Genomic DNA, 24257 nt, shown 5'->3' on the forward strand with positions numbered 1-24257 from the left:
TCTCCCTTCTCTCCTTCTGTAACATATATAAAGGTTTCCATCATATCCTCCCTCTCCCTTCTCTTCTCCTGTATCATATATAAAGGTTTCCATCATGTTCCGCTCTCTCTTCTCTCATCCCGTAACATATATAAAGGTTTCCATCATGTTCCCCTCTTCCTTCTCTCCTGTAATTATATAGTTTCCATCATATCCCCTGTGATATAGAGACTGGTGGGGCGTCCACCATTTTGGCTGCTTGTGTTATCTATTTTTGTACCACTGTAATACTATTCAGGCCTTGAGTAGTTAGAATGCAGTTATACATTTCTCTAGTCCCCCCTGCTGTTTGAATATTCGCATCTAGAAAGGCAATTGTCTGACATTGCCCTGGACAAAGGGGGAATAAGCCCTTTCAGTTTCCTGTCCCCACCAGTCTGTTTAGTTTAGAATTAGCATGAGCAAACCACATTGTGTGATCATTTACCTTTTAATGAAGTTAAGGAAAAGCATTCACCTAGGAGCTGGGTTTTTGCAGATGTGCTGGATCCGACATTGAAATTAGGGAAAAATGTTTTAACGAAAATTACTGGTTGTGTGAAGATCAGATATGAATTATATTTTCGGAATCTGGCAGCACAGCTGAATAAAACACACCTAAAACACATTGAGGTGCGTGTCACGTACCGGACACAGGAAAGGAGAGAGGTGGGATGATACCCATCGATCCCGCCTCAGTCCTCGATCACTCTAGAGGGATTGTAAGCGTGAAGTCGTTAGAATACAGGCTGATTTGTACCCAGCTCCCTCGGGGCTCCTGCACGCATGCAAAGCGAAAGCTCAAATCACCACCTGATCCATTCTAACGCACTCCAGAGCTCTACAATGCCCATATACAGCTGCCACCACCAATGTTCACGGGCATTGGACCCGATTTATGAATTATTAACACAATCTTCTGATTATTATGGTTCGTCGTTAAAACATACAAGGCTTGAACTGATAAATTGTAGATTTATTCTAGAAAAGGTCTAGCAATGCAATATATACAAAATGTACAAAGGTATACAAGGAAAAAGGTTGTTACATGGGAGAATAAGGAATACAGTATGAATACACACTCAGCAGATTTAAAATAAAATGGGAGAAATTAAAAGAAAGTTACCAGATTTTGGGATACACGGCCCAAAGGGGTCTGTGTGGTGGAGAGCCAGAACATAGGGAAGTCCATATACCGCAGTATAGCTCAGTGGATCGACAAAAGGGACCTGAGGGGGCCCACATTTTAAAGGGTCCCTAGTACACACTTCCTTCCCGCCCCCTCTGAGGTCATACAGAGAATGGAGGGTTGGACTTGTAGGAACTCTGAGGAATCATAATTATTTATTTTTGGTCATATCTCAGCGGCAGAGCCTCAGATCGGGACGATATACCAGGTATATTTCTGGTTATGGTTTTATCTGCATGTGAATACCAAACATATAGCCACAATCACAACCAGGGATGGGGTTACGTAATTTGAGAGGGTTCCTGAGCGCGTAACGCACCGTGAATGGATGCGTTTTGTCCGGCTGTGACACCCGATTTTGAAAATCTAATTCATATCCGGCTGGGACCCTCACATGACCAAATATTCTTATTAAAGATTTCCCCAATATGAATTCTTTTGGCCCCAGCTAGTCTGGAAGAGGAAGGGTCTAGCCCACTAACAGAAGAATGTTTTTTATAACTCTAGGTACAAAATCTTATACATCATCACAGTGCGAGCCCCAGAACACCCCCAATGGCGTATCTGCATACCTGGTCATAATTTATGAGTCACATTTGATATTGCTGAATAGATAAAATCATGACTGGAAATATGCTGGACATATATTCCCGATCGGAGGATCTCTTGCAGAGATATAGCCGAAATGGGGAATTATGGTTTTTCACAGGGATGTACACATCTACTCCACCCCTGTCTGAATGACCTCAGAGGGGGTGGGGGAGGTGTGCTCTTTTAAAACCAGGAGCTCAAAGAGACCCAGTTGTCAGACCTTTGGAGATGCACCACAGTGTAAGGACTTTCCCATTTGCTTTCCATGACTCTGCACAAACAGAACCTTGGGCCAAACATCCCAAATCTGGCATCTTTATCTTCTCCCTGTTTTATTTTAAATACTGTTTGTTGTCTATACCTGTAAACCTTATCTCCACTGTAACATCTTTTTCTGTATATATTTGTACATATCAATATTTAGCACTGTTAGTCTTTTTTTCTAGAATAAATCTGCAATTTAATACTCAAGCTTTGTCAATTTTAAAACAAACCATAAACTTTGAAGATTGTGTTAATAATTCACAGTCTGGGTTCCAGCTTAAAGGAGTTGTTCGGCAATGCAGGGTGATTTTTTTTTAATAATAATAATTATTAAGTAAAATACCAAAAGGACCTAACATAGCCTCCAGCCTACCTTCAAGGTAAAATTTCATCTGTGGTTGTATGAAAAGAGTGAATAAACCTGTTCCTGGTACTTAAATATAGGGATGAGGAACTACCCCGTTTCAACAAACACACAACACTAATGATTTTGGGTTAGATCTCTAGGGCTGGTACTCCAATGGGTGACCAAGAACCACTATAACCAGTATGGAGGTGGTTAGAGATGAGCGAGCACACTCGTCCGAGCTTGATGCTCGTTCGAGCATTAGGCTGTTCGAGATGCTCGTTACTCGAGACGAGCACCACGCGGTACTCGAGTCAATTCCATTTCCTTCCCTGCATGTTTAGCGCCATTTTTTAGCCAATAGACATGCAAGGAAGGCATTACCACTTCCTCCTGTGATGTGCCAGCCCTAGTATAGGGAAAGCGCTGCTGAGAAAGGGACAGTGGTAGTGTAGGATCCTGTCTACAAGAACCCCAACGGTCCTTCTTAGGGCTACCTCTGACCGTCTGAATTTTACAGCGTGTCTGCTGGAAGTTGTAGTGCATCACTATTGCACAGCTAGCCCTGTTAGCAGCCTTCCTTACAATTTTTTTCTGGCTGGAGTTTGCGTTACAATACCGCTCTCAGCGTCAAAGTGTACGCCAATAATTCCAAAATTTTTTAAACTGGTCTGTGTCTGCAGTGAACTTAACGCACAGCATACACCACAGCCACTGATAGAGGGAAAGTCATATACACACTATATAGCCTGTATTCTTTTTTTAAAAGAAGCTCCATGGTTGGGCTACCTCTGACCGCCTGCATTTTACTAGGTGTCTGGTGGGAGTTTTAATGCATCACTATTGCACAGCTAGGCCTGCTTGCAGTCTTCCGTATTCCTTGCTTCTGCCTGGAGTTAGCGTTACAATACCGCTCTCGGCGTGAAAGTGTACGCAAATAATTCCATATATATTTACACCGCTCTGTGTCTGCTCTATTCGTAATCCACCATGCTGAGGGGTAGGGGTAGGGGTCGAGGACGTGGATGAGGACGTGGAGGTCCAAGTGAGGGGGTGGGCACAGGCCGAGTTCCTGGTCCAGGTGAATCACAGCCGGTTGCTGCGAGATTAGGAGAGAGGCAAGTTTCTGGGGTCCCCAGCTTCATATCACAATTCATGGGTCCATGTGGTAGACCTTTATTACAAACAGAGCAGTGTGAGCAGGTCCTGTCGTGGATGGCAGAAAATGCATCCAGCAATGTATCAACCATCCAGTCTTCTACGCAGTCCACGGCTGCAACTCTGAATCCTCTGGCTGCTGCTCTTCCTTCCTCCCAGCCTCCTCACTCCATGAAAATGACACATTCTGATGAGCGGGCAGACTCCCAGGAACTGTTCTCGGGTCTCTGCCTTGAGTGGGAAAAAATGGTTCCTCTCTTACCTGAGGAGTTTGTTGTGACCGATGCCCAACCTTTGGAAAGTTGCCGGGGTCCGGGTGAGGAGGCTGGGGACTTCCGGCAACTGTCTCAAGAGCTTTCAGTGGGTAAGGAGGACGATGATGATGAGACAGTTGTCTATCAGTGAGGTAGTAGTAAGGGCAGTAAGTCTGAGGGAGGAGCGCACAGAGGATTTGGAGGAACAGCCGCTGGACGATGAGGTGACTGACCCCACCTGGTTTGCTAAGCCAACTGAGGACAGGTCTTCAGAGGGGGAGGCAAGTGCAGCAGAAGGACAGGTTGGAAGAGGCAGTGGGGTGGCCAGGGAAAGAGGCAGGGCCAGAGCGAATAATCCACCAACTGTTTCCCAAAGCACCCCCTTGCGCCTAGGTGTTCAAAGGTGTGGATGTTTTTCAGTGAGAGCGCGGACAACCGACGAACAGTGGTGTGCAACCCGTGTCGCACCAGGATTAGCCGGGGAGCCACCATTACCAGCCTCACCACCACCAGCATGCGCAGACATATGATGGCCAATCACCCCACAAGGTGGGACGAAGGCCGTTCACCGCCTCCAGGTCACACCACTGCCTCTTTCCCTGTGCCCCAACCTGCCACTCAGATCCAACCCCCCTCTCAGGACAGAGGCACGAGCGCCTCCCGGCCTGCACCCACACCCTCACCTCCACTGTCCTCGACCCCATCCAGCAATGTCTCTCAGTGCAGCGTTCAGCTGTCGCTAGCGCAAGCGTTGGAGCGAAAGTGCAAATACGCCGTAACGTACCCGCACGCTCAAGCTTTAAACGTGCACATTGCGAAATTAATCAGCCTGGAGATGCTGCCGTACAGGCTTGTGGAAACAGAGGTTTTCAAAAACATGATGGTGGCAGCGGTCCCACGCTACTTGGTCCCCAGTCGCCACTATTTTTCCCGGTGTGCCGTCCCAGCCCTACACCAGCACGTCTCCCGCAACATCAATCATGCCCCCACCAATGCGGTTACTGGGAAGGTCCACTTAACCACGAACACGTGCACAAGTACTGGCGGGCAGGGCCACTATATCTCCCTGACGGCACATTGGGTGAATTTGGTGGAGGCTGGGACCGAGTCATAGCCTGGGACCGCACACGTCCTACCCACACCCAGAATAGTGGGTCCTACCTCGGTGCTGGTACCTGCGGCGGTCTATGCCACCTCCTCTAAACCCTCCCCCTCCTCCTCCTCTTACGCAACCTCTACCTCTCAATTAAGAAATGTGAGCAGCACGTCGCCAGCAGTCAGTGTGGCGCGGCACGGCAGCACAGCAGTGGGCAAGCGTCAGCATCCCGAGCTGAAACTACTCAGCCTAGGTGACAGGAGGCACACGGCCCCCGAACTGTTGCAGGGTCTGACAGAGCAGACCGACCTCTGGCTTTCGCCGCTGAGCCTCCAACTGGGCATGGTCGTGTGTGACAACAGCCGTAACCTGGTGGCGGCTCTGCAGCTCGAAAGCCTCACACACGTGTCATGCCTGGCCCACGTCTTCAATCTGGTGGTTCAGCGGTTTCTGAAAAACTACCCACACTTGTCTGACTTGCTCGGCAAGGTGCGCCGCATCTGCGCACATTTCCGCAAGTCCACCACGGACGCTGCCACCCTGAGGACCCTGCAACATCGGTTTAATCTGCCAGAGCACCGACTGCTGTGCGACGTGACCACATGGTGGAATTCTACGCTGCACATGTTGGCCAGGCTCTATGAGCAGCGTAGGGCAATAGTGGAATACCAACTACAACATGGGCGGCGTAGTGGTAGTCAGCCTCCCCAATTCTTTACTGAGGAGTGGGCCTGGATGGTAGACATCTGCCAGGTCCTTGGAAACTTTGAGGAGTCTACCAAGATGGTGAGCGGCGATGCTGCAATCATTAGCGTAACCATCCCGCTGCTATGCCTGCTGAGGAGTTCGCTGCAAGGCATAAAGGTCGACGCTTTGCGGTTGTAACAGGAGACGGGGGATGACAGTATGTCGCTTGATAGCCAGATCACACTCATGTCTATATCTCAGTGCGTTTTGCAGGAGGAGGAGGAGGGGGAGAAGCAGGAGGAGGAGGGGGGGAAGAGACAGCTGGGCACACTGCAGAGGGTACCCATGCTGCTTGCCTCTCATCTGTTCAGTGTGTATGGCCTCTGGAGGAGGAGGAGGATCCTGAAAGTCATCTTGCTAGTGAGGACAGCCATGTCTTGCGTACTGGCACCCTGGCACACATGGCTGACTTCATGTTAGGCTGCATTTCTCGTGACCCTCGCGTTAGATGCATTCTGGCCAACACGGATTACTGGGTGTACACCCTTCTCAACCCACGGTACAAGGAGAACTTTTCCACTCTCATTCCCGAAGAGGATGTCAAAGCTGGACACGTGGCATGAACTTGCGCTGTATGCCCTGGACGAGCTGGCTTGCCCTGCCGCTAGTGTCTTGTCAGAGAGGGTGTTTACTGCAGCTGGGGGAATCATCACGGATAAGCATACCCACCTGTCAACTGCCAGTGCTGACATGCTTACACTCATAAAGATGAACAAAGCCTGGATTCCCCCAGACTTTTCTTCTCCACCGACGGAGAGCAGCGAAACCCAAAGATTCTTTTCGCTGCAACCGCAGATAAAAGCATGTTTCTCTATCACCGGAAAAAAGCGGCACTTAGCTTTGTCAACCTGTCTCTGATATTGTTGCAGCCGTTCGGAGGTTCCCACCTTGCTTTCAAACCAGACCAAGGTTTAGCAGTATTCCTACCTCTCCTGGAGCTGAGGGGTGTGGTGGTTGCAAGAGTAATGTCAGTCCTTGCGTGGTGCTGAGTAGCTCTGCTCCAATTTAAGCAGTGCTAGTATTGACCCCTGTGCTGGTCAATGCTTCAGTTGCCGCTGGACAGCTGCTGAGGAACACATCCTGGCTGAAGCTCCTCGGTGCTAGCTAAGTTCCTATTTCTGCTTTGTTTGGTCTTCTGTTTCCCTTTCTTTTATTCTAGGGCTCCGTGATAGGGACTTGTCAGTGGCCCAGGCACGCATGCGGGTCCGCACCTGTTGGAGCGATCGGCCTGCCGAGTAGGCAGGGCCCCCTCCTGGGTTAGGGGTTTGTAGGGAGAGGATTTCCCGTAGTTTTATGTTTCCTTTGCTCTGTTGTGCCTTTTCGTTTGTTTTGGATATTGCATGTCTGGTTGGGCGCAACAGATATTACTCCTCCTCCTCCTGAAACATCTTATCATCACGCTGAACTTTCAAATTTTTTTGTGCCCCAAAAGGCTCATCTAACAATTTTTTTTCCCATTTTTTACAGTTTCAAAAGTATTCATACTTTAACATGAACCAATTTTTTGAACACGGCTGCTTCTGGGCTGTGTTACAAATTAAGCAACAGCGAGCCGTATCTTTAAAAAAATATTTATGGGTTTTACCTGCACTTTTGGTTGAGCAATTTTTCAGGGGTACATTGGTACTCTTGGTACACTAATTTTTCTGGCCCTCGCCTATACTGTTAACTAACTAATTTTTCCGGCCTTCGCCTACAGTCATGGTACCCCAATTTTCAGGCGTTCGCCTATACTCTTGCTACATAAATGTTACAGGGGTCTGTCTATACTGCTGCTACAGAAATGCTACTGGGGTTTGCCTAAACTTCGGCTACATAAATGTTACAGGGGTCTGCCTATACTTCTGCTACAGAAATATTACAGGGGTCTGCCTATACTGGTGCTACAAAAATGTTACAGGGGTCTGCCTATACTTCTGCCAGATAAATGTTACTGGGGTCTGTCTATACTTCTGCCACATAAATTTTACAGGGGTCTGCCTATACTTCTGCCACAAAAATGTTACAGGGGTCTGCCTATACTTTTGCCACAGAAATGTTACAGGGGTCTGCCTATACTGTTACTACAGAAATTTTACTGGGGTCTGCCTATACTTCTGCTACAGAAATGTTACAGGGGTCTGCCTATACTACTGCCAGATAAATGTTATAGGGATCTGCCTATACTTCTGCCAGATAAATGTTACAGGGGTCTGCCTATACTTCTGCTACAGAAATGTTACAGGGGTCTGCCTATACTTCTGCTACAGAAATGTTACAGGGGTCTGCCTATACTGTTACTACAGAAATTTTACTGGGGTCTGCCTATACTTCTGCTACAGAAATGTTACAGGGGTCTGCCTATACTACTGCCAGATAAATGTTACAGGGATCTGCCTATACTTCTGCCAGATAAATGTTACAGGGGTCTGCCTATACTTCTGCTACAGAAATGTTACAGGGGTCTGCCTATACTTCTGCTACAAAAATGTTACTCGGGTCTGCCTATACTGTTACTACAGAAATGTTACAGGGGTCTGCCTATACTTCTGCTACAGAAATGTTACAGGGGTCTGCCTATTCTTCTGCCACATAAATGTTACAGTGGTCTGCCTATACTTCTGCCAGATAAATGTAACAGGGGTCTGCCTATACTTCTGCTACAGAAATGTTACAGGGGTCTGCCTATTCTTCTGCCACATAAATGTTACAGTGGTCTGCCTATACTTCTGCCAGATAAATGTAACAGGGGTCTGCCTATACTTCTGCTACAGAAATGTTACAGGGGTTTGTCTATATGTTTACTACAGAAATGCTACAAGGGTTTGCCTATACTCGTGCTACAGAAGTGTTACTAAGTCTTCCCATCGCAGTTTTTTACCTATCTGGCACAAATAATACAGTGACTGACTAAGCCAGAATTGTGGGCCGAGGCCAAGGTCCTTGGCGGGGTGAAACTCTCCCATGGTTGGGCAGTCTGATTTCTTCCTGTGTAATACCATCCTTGTGCACCTACAGCGCAGGCGAGCTCACGGAACTCAAAGACTTCCCCTTGCAGTGTTGAGTTATCTGTGTGGGAACACATGGATTTACCATTGCTATGTAACTCAGGGCACCTTGGGTCACACAAGGTGGAGGCTGGGACCGAGCCTGACCCTGGGCCCGCTAACGTGCTTCCCACACAGACTATAGCAGGTCTTGGTCATGGTGTCTTGGCCTTGTAATGCCACCTCCTCCTACTGCTTGGGGTCAGGGGATCTGCACTGGGCATCATGTATTTTCTCCTGTTACCACAGTTATCTGAGACACTGGTTTGGGCCAAAGAAGAGCAGCGTTACTGCATTAATGAGACGTTCACAGCTGTACTAGCATCTGAGTCCGCTCTATGCCCACGATTGCTAAGGGTGTGTGCAGAGGCCTATGTCCTCAGCACAGTGCAAGTCTGCCATGTTTGGGCACTGTTATTTCTACATGTTTATTACTGTCTTTGAGTTCCTTCAGCTCGCCTATGCTGTGGGTGCACAAAGACTTCCCATAGCGGTATTAGACCTGTCTGCCACAAATACACTGACTGACTTGGGTAGGGTGCAGAGTGCAGATGGCTTTCCCCTTGCGGTGTCTATTGAGTTATCCGACACCTACACAGAATGACTAGTGTGTAGACACATGGCTTCCCTATTGCTATGTCACTCGCTGCACCTTGGGCCACAGAAGGTGTTTGCTGGGACCGAGCCTGACTAAGGGCCTGCTCACATACTTCCCACACAGGCTACAGCGGGTCCTGGCCATGGTTTCTTGGCCTTGTGAGGCCACCTCCTCCTCCTGCTTGGGGTCAGGGGTTCAGCACTGGGCATCATGTATTTTCTCTCGTGTTACCACAGTTATCCGAGAAACTCGTTTGGGCCAAAGAAGAGGAGCGCTGCTGCATTCATGAGACATTCACAGCTGGACTAGCATCGGAGTCAGCTTCATTCCCGCGTTTGATGAGGGTGTGGGCTGAGGCCTATGTCCTGGGGGAACTGCAACTGTGCCAGGTTGGGCCTGTGGAACTTCTTCCTGGTTAATGCAGTCTTTGGAGCGGTGAAAGAAAACATAACTGATTTAATGAGACCTTCACAGCTGTACTAGCATCGGAGTCCTCTTCATGCCCGCGTTTGCTGAGGGTGTGGGCTGAGGCCTATGTCCTGGGGGAACTGCAACTGCGCCAGGTTGGCCTGTGGAACTTCTTCCTCGTTAATGCAGTCTTTGGAGGGGTGAAAGAAAACGTAACTGATTTAATGAGACCTTCACAGCTGGACTAGCATTGGAGTCTGCTTCATGCCCGCGTTTGCTGAGGGTGTGGGCTGAGGCCTATGTCCTGGGGGAACTGCAACTGCACCATGTTGGGCCTGTGGAACTTGTTCCAGGGTAATCCAGTCTTTGGAGCGGTGAAAGTAAACGTAACTCATTTAATGAGACCTTCACAGATGGACTAGCATCGGAGTCAGCTTCATGCCCACGTTTGCTGAGAGTGTGTGCAGTGACCTATGTCCTCGGCGGAGTGAAAGTCTGCCATGTTTGGGCACTCTGATTTCTTCATGTTTAATACTGTCTTTGTGTTTCTTGGACCCGCCTATGCTGTGGGTGCACACAGACTTCCCATTGCGGTGTTTTACCTGTCTGGCACAAAGACACTGACTGATTTGGGTAGGGTGCAGAGTGCAGATGGCTTTCTCCTTGCAGTGTCGATTGAGGTATCCGACACCTACACAGAATGACCAGTGTGTGGGCTCATACATCTTCCCAGTGCTATGTCAGTCGCGGCACCTTGGATCCCACAAGGTGTTTGCTGGGATCGAGCCTGGCCAAGGACCCGATCACATACTTCCCACACAGGCTACAACGTGTCCTGGTCATAGTTTCTTGGCCTTGTAATGCCACTTCCTCCTGCTTGGGGTCAGGGGATCAGCACTGGGCATCATGTATTTTCTCACGTGTTACCACAGTTATCTGAGACACTGGTTTGGGCCAAAGAAGACATGTGCCTTGCTAAAGAGGGTTTGTCCGAAGTAAAAAATTGATAGCGGGGGGGCAGCCCTATTGCCCCTATTGTGGCTTAATAGTGGGACCTGGGAGCCTGAGATGCAGCCCTGCATGCTGCCCCAGCCCTGCCCTATCTGTTTCTGTGGTATTTCCATGACTTTCGGATGTTTTCTGGTTTTTCACAAGTGAAGACCTATCCAGAGCATCGGTCATATACAAAAATGCTTGAGTCCACCATTGATTTCAATGGGGTTCGTTACTCGAAACGAACTCTCGAGCATCGTGGGAAGTTTGACTTGAGCAACGAGCACCCGAGCACTTTTGTGCTCGCTCATCTCTAATAATAATGCTTTCCTATTACTAAGCATTGTAAAACACAGCATACAGGGGTTCAAAACGTTAGGCATATTAGCTATAATGTCTGTTTCTTACTTTGTGATCTGATGTTGAAAGCAGCTTTCAAAGATGGTGCCCTTGTGCTGCATTCTCAATGCCCTGCACCTTCCCCCTCTGTATGCTGGCTCTCAATGATGGCAGGACACATTGACATGCAAAGCAGTGTCTCCAGGCCCCGCCCACTTCTATTGAACTAATCCACAGTATCTCCTGGCCCCGCCCATGCTCCACCCTCTCTAAATACCCTCTACAGTACTGGACATTCTCCAGTGAACTTAGTAAAGTGAGAGACTGTCAACACTCAGCGTAAATAGCAGCTGTTCAGTACTGAACAGCCGCTATGTTAGGTAAATGGAGAAGGCCGGGGGAGTGCGAGGAGAGAAATCTCTTGCAGCTTCCCCACTGTGAAGCAACTGTTTGCCCGACATTCGTCCTGTCTAAATACATTAACTTGTCAACTTAGATACATCTTTAGTTCAATGTGCAGATGTATCTAAGCTGAACCTGCGTGATACGTCTGCACAGCAGACATAGCTATACCGGATCAGCTTAGATACGTCTGCACAGCAGACGTATCTAAACCAATAATGGGTGATACGTCTCTTAAGCTGCTGCATCTAAGCAGATCCTGGGTGATATGTCTACACAGCAGACAAATCTACACTGGATCAGCTTATGATACCTCTGCACAAATCCTAGGTGATACGTCTGCTGAGCTGCTGTATCTAAGCAGATCGCTTGTAGTACATCAGCTGAGCAGACATATCACACAGGATCGGCTTAAATACATCTGCACTGAGACCCCAATAGTAGCAACAGCAGTAATGGTGACCCCCCCAGTATTTGCCCCAGCAGTAATGGGGACCCCCAGTATTTGCCTCTGCAGTAATGGTGACCCCCAGTATTTGCCCCAGCAGTAATGATGACCCCAGTATTTGCCCCAACAGTAAAAGAGACCCCAATAAATGCCCCAGCAGTAATAGTGACCCCCAATAGTTGTTCCAGCAGAAATAGTGACCCCAATAATTGTCCCAGCAGAAATAGTGACCCCCAATGATTTCCCCAGCAGTAATAGCGACCCCCAAATAATTGCCCCAGCGCAAATAGTAACCCCAATAATTGCCGCAGCAGTAATAGTGACCCCCAATAGTTGTCTTAGCAAATATAGTGATCCCCAATAGTTTCCTTAGCAGTAATTGTGGCCTCCAATAATTGCCTCTAGCAGTATTAGTAACCCCAATAGTAGCAACAGCAGTAATAGTGACCCCCAGTATTTGCCCCAGCAGTAATGGTGACCCCCAGTATTTGCCCCAGCAGTAATGGTGACCCCCAGTATTTGCCCCTGCAGTAATGGTGACCGCCAGTATTTGCCCCAGCTGTAATGATGACCCCAGTATTTGCCCCAACAGTAAAAGAGACCCCAATAAATGCCCCAGCAGTAATAGTGACCCCAATAGTCATTCCAGCAGAAATAGTGACCCCCAATAATTGCCCCAGCACAAATAGTGAGCCCTAATAATTTCCGCAGCAGTAATAGTGACCCCCAATAGTTGTCTTAGCAAAAATAGTGACCCCCATTGGTTTCCTTAGCAGTAATAGTGGCCCCCAATAATTGCTCCAGCAGTATTAGTGACCCCAATAGTAGCAACAGCAGTAATGGTGACCCACAGTATTTGCCCCAGTAGTTTTCCATCATGTCCTGACCTCCAGTATTTGCCCCAGCAGTAATGGTGACCCCAGTATTTTCCCCAACAGTAAAAGAGACCCCAATAAATGCCCCAGCAGTAATAGTAACCCCCAATGATTTCCCTAGCAGTAATAGCGACCCCCCAATAATTGCCCCAGCACAAATAGTGACCCCCAATGATAGCCACAGCAGTAATAGTGACCCCCAATAAGTGCCCTAGCAGTAATGGTGACCTTCAATAGTTGCCCTCCGACACTGCCCCAATAGTAATAGTGACACCATCCGCCCCCCTACACTGCCCCAGTAGTGAAAACACCACCCATGCCGCAACACTGTCCTCAATAGTAATAGTGACACCACCCGATCCCCGTCACTGCCCCAAGTAGTAATAGTGACCCCCCAATTTGCTTATTGACCCCCCAATTACCCTTCAGCTGAAGCGGTCGGCTGGTGGACGCTGCTGTCAGGATCGGCTTCAGCACGGACTTCTGGGTTAACTGCTCATGCGTGAAGAATCAGACACACGTTCCTGAGCCGACAAGTGCTATTGTGCCTGCACGATAAGAGAAGACTAGAAGAGGGGAATTTGTTGTACCCAGGGATGACAGAATGGTAAGCATAGGGGGGGGGGGGGGGGCACCTGTACAGGTAAGTATATAACTTCTGTAGGGCTCATTTACAAATCACACAGTATATTACAAAATGTTTTGTAATGGCCATACAAAAGTGCGTACATGCAATTCTCAAAGCCAGACAACCCCTTTAACTGTGATATAAAAGTTGGTGGTGGCAGTGGGTATTGTAGAGTGCGGGAGCCGTTAGACGGGATCAGGTGTTGATTGGTTGATTTAGTTTTGCATGAGTGCAGAAGCCTGTGAAAGCTGAGTATTAATCCACCTTTATTCTAACCCCTCCAATCTTGCAATGCAGCTACAGTGATCAATAGAGGCTCTGCCATGACCAGTGTTTGCCACAACACGGGCGCCCTGGGATAGTTGATCCATGACAAATCGGTGATAGAGGCAGGATCTGTCGGGTCTCCCCTCTCTCACCGTGACATCCCCCTCTCCATTTTTCCTCCTGTAATATATAAAGGTTTCCATCATGTCCCCCTCTCCCTTCTCTCCTATATACATATATACACACATGCACACACACACACTAGCTGATACACCCGGCTTCTCCTGAGTTAATTTGGTACTGGTGTTTATCTGGTGTTCACACGGAAAATCTTATGAAGTCGTGGTTACTTTAGAGCTACCGAGGAAAAAAATATGTTCACCATTGTGCATGGTTCTTTGCGTTACCCAGGAAACACCACGTGGAGGTAACCATGTGACGTTTCCTTTATATAAAATGACATCGGGAAGTGAGAGAATTAGATTCCGTACGTAAAATTTGGATGCTAATTCTTTTGCGCTTTGAATTAAATGATCGAGTTGGGACCCATTAACTTTTCCTTTATATGACATAATCAATGCTCGTGCCAAATTTCAAGTTTCTATTACATCGGGAAGTGAGAGAATTAGATTGCGTACGTTAAATTTTGATGCTAATTCTTTTGTACTTAAAATTGAATAATCGAGTTGGGACCCATTAGCTTTTCCTATTTATGACATAGTCAATGCTTGTGCCAAATTTCAAGTTTCTATGACATCGGGAAGTGAGAGAATTACACACGTAAAATTTGGACACTAGTTCTTTTGCACTTAGAATTGAATAATCGAGTTGGGACCCATTAACTTTTCCTATTTATGACATAATCAATGCTCATGCCTAATTTCAAGTTTCTAAGACATCGGGAAGTTGTGGCGAGTCAGTGAGTGAGTGAGGGCTTTCGTCATATATATATATAAAAACATGTATATATGCTTTCCATCATACCCCCTCTTCCTCCTGTAACATATATAAAGGTTTCCATCATGTCCCCCTTCTCTCCTTCTGTAACATATATAAAGTTTTCTATCATGTCTCCCTTCTCTCCTCCTGTAACATATATAAAGTTTTCCATCATGTCCTGCCTCTCCCTTCTCTCATCCAGTAACATATATAAAGGTTCCCATCATGTCCCCCTTCTCTCCTCCTGTAACATATATAAAGTTTTCCACCATGTCCTGCCTCTCCCTTCTCTCATCCAGTAACATATATAAAGGTTCCCATCATGTCCCCCTTCTCTCATCCTGTAACATATATAAAGGTTTCCATCATGTCCTCCTTCTCTCCTCCTGAAACATATATAAAATGTTCCATCATGTCTCCCCTCCCTTCTCTCATCCAGTAACATATATAAAGGTTCCAATTATGTCCTCGCTCTGCCTTCTCTCCTCCTGTAACATATATAAGGGTTTCCATCATGTCCCCCTTCTCTACTCCTGTAACATATATAAAGGTTTCCATCATGTCCCCCTTCTCTACTCCTGTAACATATATAAAGGTTTCCATCATGTCCCAAGACTCTCTTCTCTTTTGATTATATAGGCACAGGATATTTAATGCATTAGATGCTATAAAATAGTACAAAATATCAAATAAAGGAAGGAAAGAAAGTGCAAATTAAGGGCTCCCACCCACTAGCGTTTTTTTACTGCGAAATTCGCAGCGTTTTTTTTTTTTCTGCAGGGGTCTTTGGGCTATGGGAGTTGTAGAGCTAAAATCGCGATTGCTAAAAATCGCGATTTCGCGGTAAATCGCGATTTTGCGCGATCGCGATTTTAGCTTTACAAGTCCCATAGACCCCCTGTAGAAAAAAAAACGTGCGAATTTCGCAGTGAACAAAAACGCTAGTGGGTGGGAGCCCTAATGGGAAAGAAATTGTAGAAAAGGGTCATTGGAGTAAGAGCTAAACCTGCAAAGCATAGTATTGCAGTATAAAACCAAGGAAAAGCTGGAGAAACTATGCTGATTTGTGTTTTTTTTACTATTCAGTTACACAATTTTCCATGACAATTGTTGGTGTTCTCCATCATGGTTGCCAAACTTTTTTATTTTGTATAACTTAACCAAAAATTCAGGTTAGCCAAAACATTTTTTAACAAATTACAAAACCAAACATTATTGATATAGAATAATGTAGGTCAGATACTAATATGAATATTTGCAGCATTTACAGTGAACTGTAAGATTCTGATGACTACAATAACCTGCACAGCAAATCAGCGACAAAAACTCATCTGTTCTTAAATTCTCTTATTTTTACACACTATTAGTGATGCTGTTCTTCATGTACGGTTTGTGTAGAGTTCTGTATATGTGGTCATAGTAACGTTGTCCAGCAGTACGGCTTATGCAAAGAATACTTGCAAACCTTATCTGGGTGGACTCATCATGGGTTACTCCGTCTCTTCACGTCTAGTTTATGAGCCGTTATGTATAAATAGATTCATAGAAACCACATTGCATGTATATAATGTGTATGTTTGGTAGAACATAGGGGACTGGTGGTCAGCTGAAAGTCACAAGAAAATGAAGCTTTCTGAAGAGTTGTGTATCCTCGTGACCACAGAGGTTTCTTCTAAGTAAGCAGCTTGCATCTCACGGTCAGCCTGAGCACCTGATAACCTTCAAGCTAAACCGGGGTAAATACAACCTACTAACCATCGGTCACGTTTTCATGCCTGACCTATATGCGCTGCCCCTCTGATGCATTGGTTTACAGTGCATCAATTCACATAGGTGTATTTCCGCGGCGTAAAAGCGCCTGTCCGACCAAGATAGTGCATTTTGGCCGGGCGCTTTTATGCCAGCGGCTGCATAGACTCCTAGGGGAGCCTATGACAGCTGCCAGAGAAGGGAGGTGGGAGGAAGCTTGACAGCGTGACTGCTAAACTCCCACGTCCTTCCCCCCTCCTCTCCGCCCCTTGCCGGGTATTTGCAAAGGGGGGAGGGGGTGACGGAATGGGGGGGAGGGGCTAGTTGCTAACCCCCCTCCCTCATTGCTAGCCGCGACAAGGGGTGGAGAGGGGGCAGGAGCTTAGCACACTAGCTCCCACCCCATCCCACCACCTCTGCTTGCCGAGTGACGGCGAAGGGGAGGGAAGGGGGAAAAGGTTTAGCAGAGCTAAATGGTCTCCCCCTGCCCAACGGCATTGCGGGCTTGATGTATATGTGCTGGGCAGAGGGCCATCTGAATGGGCACACAAATGTTAGATTTGTGCACCTGTACACACGTTTGTACGTCGCTGGCGGGCAAACCTAAAAAATGCTGAAGCCTGTGTGAATCCAGCCTTAGGCTTCTTTTACATGAGCGCATATTGGCCGGACTTTTCACGGCCGTCCGATATGCGCTGTGATCTGATGCATTGGATTCCAATGCATCAGATCACATGGGCGTATTTGTGAGACGTAAAAGCGCCCAAGTTGGCCAATATAGCACCGGGCGTTTTTTTGTCGGACCCAAAACATAGTTCCGGAATACGTCAGCTGCTGCATGGGCTCCTACGGGAGGGAGTTTGCTAAACTCCCTCCCTCTGTTCTCCTCCCCCCGTGCAGGCACACCTGTCTTTCTCCCTGCTCGTTCTGTGCAATGGGAGGGGGCGGGATGGGGGCGCAGCTAAGTACCGGTCCGCCCGCCCCCTCCCATTGATGCTATGGACAAGGGGCAGGATGGGGCGGAATTAAACGTCTGCCCTCTCCCCGCCCCTTGTCTATAGCCATCAATGGGAGGTGGGGCGGACTGGTGCTTAGGTCTGCCCCTCGCATTGCACAGAAAGAGTGGGGAGGAAGAGAGGTGAGCCTGCGATGGGAAAGGAGGGGAAATAGGTGATGGCCTGGTGAGCTTGGTGCATTTGCGCTGGGCCCACCAGGCCATCTGAATGGGCGCACAAACGTTTGATTTGTGTGCCGTTCACCAAATTTTTCTCAACCGACGTAGTACATATCGGCTGGCCGTGAAAACAGCCGGCCGATATCTGCTCTTGTGAAAGAAGCCTTATAGTGCAAATAATAGTTAGATTGAGTAATTTGCACAATGATTGTTAGGTGCAAATGAACGGTCAACAATAAATTGCTTGATGATTGCTGATTGGATCTTTCATACAGACTTGAAAATCATTGTTTGTTTGCTGCTACATCGTTTGGTATAAACAGGCATTGTTCAAGCTGCCTGTTAGGCCTGGCAGATATGGGCGTCACTCTCTGAATCTGTGACTGCCTTTTTTCCAGCACATCATGGTTAAATTGGTTCTGCCTCTCCCACCCGGCTGCAGATTGTTTGTCATCCATTCACCACTATATAGATGCCATAGACCTGACAGCCTGTGCTGCAATGTTCTTGTATGAGTCCTCTCATGAATGCACATGTCGCAGTCGCTCCTGCTGTTCCCGTTTCCAGTTAGTGCTTAGTCTGCTGTCAGCTTGGTACTTTCATTTAAGATCTGAACTTGCTTGCTCACTCCTAGAATCTTCAGACGGCTTGGTGTTATCCAATTACTGGCTTCCTGGTGACTAGTCCTGACAGAGTTAATCAGCGCCCAGTTTCCCATGCAGCGCTGCCCTTGTTAGGGCGAATGCTCTACTGTTGATAGGCAGGGACTCTCCACCTCCTGCTACCAGCATAGGGCTAGATTCCCTAGTCACCTTTACTTTCCAAGTCACGTCTTCAGCTGTGAGCATCCGGGTTTCCAGAGTCGGCTGTCAGCCCTGCCGGTCTGATCCATCTACTGGTTGGGTGACACGGTGGATCCACATTATCCGTAAAATCCCTAACATTGCCAAATAGAAAGCGGTGGCAGAGGGGTTGACTAGAAGCTGGTTACATTCAAGTGCACGATCAAAACTACCCAATTATTGTTCAGTATAAATGCATGCCAAGTGAACAATACACAATTGCTACTTCACCGTTGGGTTGCATGCTCGCTCTAATTAATCTTGCCATGTAAATTCTTAGTCTTGCTTTTCTGAGCTCGAAATATGACTGTTTCTAATGTAGCACTGAGCCACATGTGCAGCCGAGGAGACAGCGGGGGAATGAAATAGCAGCCTGTCACGGAGGCTCTACTGTCTCCTCCCAATGGCTGGCTAAGAACCTGACCTTGTTACTAACCAGAGCAGATCACGTTTAGTAACCTGGGTTTCCTTAAATTCCTGTTTTGTCACCATGACGCGAACGTTCCTAATTCAGCGGCGGATTACCCAACTTGAATAAAGAATAGTCTACACACAGAAAGTACTTTATTAACAAGAACATGCGTTTGTTCTTTTACTTAAACTTTTCTTCTTCCATATAACAAGCAAACAAGTTGTACGTAGTAACTTTAACAGTAGTAGATTATTAGTAGGCTTACATCTCATGCTTCTTTTCTTACTCTCGTGTAGTTCAGGTTTCCCAAAGCACACGTATCCACAGTTATAGTTCTCTGTTGGATCTCTCTCTCTTGAATGAAACTTTTCCAATTGGACGGACTCCAAAACACGTTCACACTTGTGGCTATCATCAGGCGGTTACTCACTGCTCTTGGATAACTTGCGTTTTTTTGCATAGGAACATGCGGTTCTTGCGCTTTCACACCCATGTGTACTCTGCATGTCCTGGGTTCCAAAACCCCAAAAAGGCAAGCGTCATATAAGGATGTTGAGCTCCAGCAGGAGCAACAGCCCATCTCTCCTCCATCTCAATCACTCGACCTCCTCTCTCTCTTCAATCTCCAGCTCTCAACCTTCTCTTGACACCTGACACTCCCAACTCACTCATGTGCATATAAACAAATACACATAACTAGACATTTATACATTTTCCAGAAATTAAAGGCTGATTAAGACACAACGAATTCCGTTAAAAAAAAAACTGCTCAAAACCATCTTTTGAGCGATAATCTAACTGCACTGACATCGTGCCGTTTTCATTAAGCCGTAGCTGATCTTTCAGCATGCTGACAGATCAAAGCTCAATTATCAGTAATTCACAGTGGGATACAGCTGATACTGTTGTTTCAGCTGTATCCTGCTCCTTGAAGACAGATGGGTATGAAGAACACAGCTGTCCAGCTACGTTCTTCATACCCTGCTCGGAGCGCTGGGCTGTATAACAGCCGGGCGCTCCGAGCAAAGAACAGTTGGATGCAGAAGACAAGCAGGGCCACCCTGCTTGTCTTCTGCATCTTCTGCTCGGAGCGCTGGGCTGTATAACAGCCAGGTGCTCCATTCATAAAACAGCTGGATGCAGAAGACAACGGGGCCACCCCGCTTGTCTTCTGCATCCTCCGCTCGGAGCACAAGGTGATCGCTTAACATTTGAGTGATCACCTTGCGCTGTAAAAAAAAGCACACAACGATTATCGCTCAAAAGATTTTTTGAGTGATAATTGTTGTGTCTAAACCAGCCATTACCCTCTCATGCCAGATGTTAATACACATAATACCAACTCATACAACACTCATAACAATGACACAAGACATACATAGAACCTGCATTCTAAAGTGCTGGAGGGGAACCCCAAACTTTCGGCCACTACACATGCACTGAAGAATGTGACTAACACCCAAAATCAGTAGCAAAGCAGCATGATTGCAATCATTTTAGTCTGACACTACTATCTACTCTTAATGAGGTCTGCTGGAAATTAAATTACACCAATCCCTGTCTCAGTGACTATAGGGCACATAAACTGTGACAGTAGGACCTATATACTGTAGAGAACGTGGCAGGAAGACTTCACCCATGAAGATGAAAGCTATTATGGCTGCTAGTTCCCTGACCTGAACTGAGATGGGAGGACGCATGCCTGGCGTAGGGGATGGAATGCAGGTAAGTAGATATAAGGCCCACATGTGTAAAGAGCTAATGGTTTTTTCAAAGGGGAGATATGTATAGGAATTGACTGAGCTTTATAGAGGTTGTATTAGCTTTAAACTAGCCCTTTTTACTCCATCAGTTGACAGTCAAGGGTTTCTGCAATCTACGTTCAGATATATACTGTTGTACCATCAGATTACTTTGGTTATCTTGATTTGTTTGTGCAAGGACTATACTGTCTGCCCCTCGCTGAAGGACTGCATGACCCTAAGACCTATTTCATAAGATGTCAGAGAGAGGGGGCTGCCTGGGTTTATACTAGCCTTGGGGAAGATCTTGTGGACCCTCCTTTTCCACAGGTCTTGCATTAGCAGCAGGTTTTGCTTCTGTATTACATATGACCTCGAGTTCCAGTCTGAAAATGAATAGAGATGAGCGAGCACCAAAATGCTCGGGTGCTCGTTACTCGGGACGAACTTTTCGCGATGCTCGAGGGTTCGTTTCGAGTAACGAACCCCATTGAAGTCAATGGGCGACCCGAGCATTTTTGTATTTCGCCGATGCTCGCTAAGGTTTTCATGTGTGAAAATCTGGGCAATTCAAGAAAGTGATGGGAACGACACAGCAACGGATAGGGCAGGCGAGGGGCTACATGTTGGGCTGCATCTCAAGTTCACAGGTCCCACTATTAAGCCACAATAGCGGCAAGAGTGGGTGCCCCCCCCAACAACTTTTACTTCTGAAAAGCCCTCATTAGCATGGCATACCTTAGCTAAGCACCACACTACCTCCAACAAAGCACAATCACTGCCTGCATGACACTCCGCTGCCACTTCTCCTGGGTTACATGCTGCCAAATCCCCCCCCCCCACGACCCAGTGTCCACAGCGCACACCAAACTGTCCCTGCCCAGCCTAAAGAAAAGGCCCACTGACTATATTCAATCAATAATATATGTCTTCTGGCCCTGCCTACACAATTCTGTCCCTGTAGTATTACTGCAGGGCGCAATGCTCTGCACAGCCGATTTTGAAAAAAAAAAAATGCAACACTGCTAACAGCAGCCTGCACAGTACTGCACACGGTTAAATGTGGCCCTAAGAAGGACCGTTGGGGTTCTTGAAGCCTACACTCACTCCTAACACTCTCCCTGCCTAACCACCACTTCTGTCCCTGTAGTATTACTGCAGGGCGCAATGCTCTGCACAGCCGATTTTGAAAAAAAAAAAATTGTGCAACACTGCTAACAGCAGCCCCCACACTACTGCACATGGATAGATGTGGCCCTAAGAAGGACCGTTGGGGTTCTTGAAGCCTACACTCACTCCTAACACTCTCCCTACAGCAGCTCCAACACAACAGCACTTTCCCTCAGCTAACTCACAACGCATCTGAGGCGAGCCGCGGGAGGGGCCGATTTTTATACTCGGGTGACATCTGATCTCGCCAGCCACTCACAGCAGGGGGGTGGTATAGGGCTTGAACGTCACAGGGGGAAGTTGTAATGCCTTCCCTGACTTTCAATTGGCCAGAAAAGCGCGCTAACGTCTCAGAGATGAAAGTGAAAGTAACCCGAACACCGCGTGGTGCTCGTTAAGAGTAACGAGCATCCCGAACACCCTAATATTCGCCCGAGCATCAAGCTCGGACGAGTACGTTCGCTCATCTCTAAAAATGAACCTTCAAGCCAGTTACTGATGCCAACCCAGAGATAAGAGGTCAGGGTCTTGTTATACGATTGCCAACTCCATGTCCCTCCATATTTGTATTAAAACGTTATTAATTAAAAGTGGTTTCTTCTCTAATTTATACTCCATTTCTACTCGTGTCCTCCAACTCTCTCCTTTGCAGTCTATAGGTATTATCATTATGACTTTACAGGTCCTGCAGTTGGATCCTTCAGAGCTTTAATATGCCGAGATCTGTAGGAAGAGATTGTACTGGGTTCAGCATCTCTCCAGCGTGTGAGTTCAGCCTTACACATAAATATAGGGCAGACTGTATCGTGGCGAGCTCCGGATGTATGTGGGCCCTTGGGTGACACGCACTGTGTCTATCCCACCTTCTCAGGCCAAGAGCAAGTCTATCTAGATCGACGTAGGCTCCGAAAGAATTTTTTTTTTCATTCCCAACCTCTGATTGACTAACAGGTAATGATCCCTCACATTCTTTAGGCACTGCTGCCTGTATTATATAGTTATGTGCCTCAGCTGCTGCAGATCTTCTTTTTGAACAGGTCGAGCACATTTTAGATCATCTGTTCTATGGTGTTCGGGAATCTCTTCCTTTGTTTTCAAAAAGCAAGGTTCTATGACAGGTGTGCTTTATAAGATACTAAAACACTGTTACAGGGGTGTATTTTCATGTGTAAAAAAAAATCTGTGTTCTTCCCTACATTCAGGGTGATAAATCTAAATACGGCAACCAAAATTGTCTGTCAGGCAAGATAATAAAACTAAAAACATCATAAGAAAGTAGGGTATTCCATATTGTACCATTTTGTTATAGCATATTGACCATTAAAACCATATGGGGCCTCAGTTATCACAACTTTCTACTACTACCTCCCAGAGAGATGCAGTGACTTATCAGAGGAGCACGGTGAAAGATTTCACCAGGACATACGTGCGACTGGGAACCGGTATGAAGGAAAGTGGATACTGATGATGCCGGCTGATTACTGATAGAATGTTCCAGGGGTGAACACTGGTGGAAATAAGGGACTTCTGCTAACACTACATATAGCTTCCCATATCTTTATATCACTATGGAGGTTCTTTGTTGATATACATCTGCCTCTTGATAATCTTATGTCCTGCTTATAACTGTATGTTACCCTATTCAGGATTTACTGTTTACATTTCTGAAAAATATTTAACCCTTTAACGCTCCAGGATGTACAGTTATGTCATGGTGGTTGAGGGATTTGTTTGAAGGGGATTGGGTGTTGATCCTGCTCCGTACAATGCAGGTGCTGGCTGTCTCTTACAGTTGATACCCAGCTGCAACAGCTTCAATCAGCTGAGCCATTGATCATAGCTGTTAACCCTTTAAATGCCACCACCAATTCTGACAGCAGCATTTAAATGCCTTGATCAATGTTGGGGAACCCTCCCCCACAATGAGCTTGAACAGTGCTGTTCATTTGCCATGGCAGCTGCAGGCCTTCTGACAGATCCCAGGGCTGCCATTGTAGATTGCCTATCAAGCCATGACTGTCAGATTGCAGTCTAATGTAATAAATACTATGGTACTACATAGAGATGAGCGAGCACCAAAATGCTCGGGTGCTCGTTACTCGAGTCGAACTTTCCGCGAAGCTCGAGGGTTCGTTTCGAGTAACGAACCCATTGAAGTCAATGGGCGACTCGAGCATTTTTGTATATCGCCGATGCTCGCTAAGGTTTTCATTTGTGAAAATCTGGGAAATTCAAGAAAGTGATGGGAACGACACAGAAACGGATAGGGCAGGCGAGGGGCTACATGTTGGGCTGCATCTCAAGTTCCCAGGTCCCACTATTAAGCCACAATAGCGGCAAGAGTGGGCCCCCCCCTCCCAACAATTTTTACTTCTGAAAAACCCTCATTAGCAAGGCATACCTTAGCTAAGAACCACACTACCTCCAACAAAGCACAATCACTGCCTGCATGACACTCCGCTGCCACTTCTCCTGGGTAACATGCTGCCCAACCCCCCCCCCCCCCCCCCCGCATGACCCAGTGTGCACAGCGCAGACCAAAGTGTCCCTGCGCAGCCTTCAGCTGCCCTCATGCCACACGC

At 47.0% G+C, this 24257-nt stretch overlaps 1 protein-coding gene across 1 annotated transcript in view; it reads left to right on the forward strand.

Annotated features, from left to right (window-relative positions):
• The window catches only part of LOC136579796 (uncharacterized), a 54953-nt gene that overhangs the window by 485 nt on the left and 30211 nt on the right, over positions 1-24257 (forward strand). The window lies entirely within an intron of this gene.

This window comes from Eleutherodactylus coqui, chromosome 10 (assembly GCF_035609145.1).
Source record: "Eleutherodactylus coqui strain aEleCoq1 chromosome 10, aEleCoq1.hap1, whole genome shotgun sequence".
Lineage (NCBI taxonomy): Eukaryota > Metazoa > Chordata > Amphibia > Anura > Eleutherodactylidae > Eleutherodactylus > Eleutherodactylus coqui.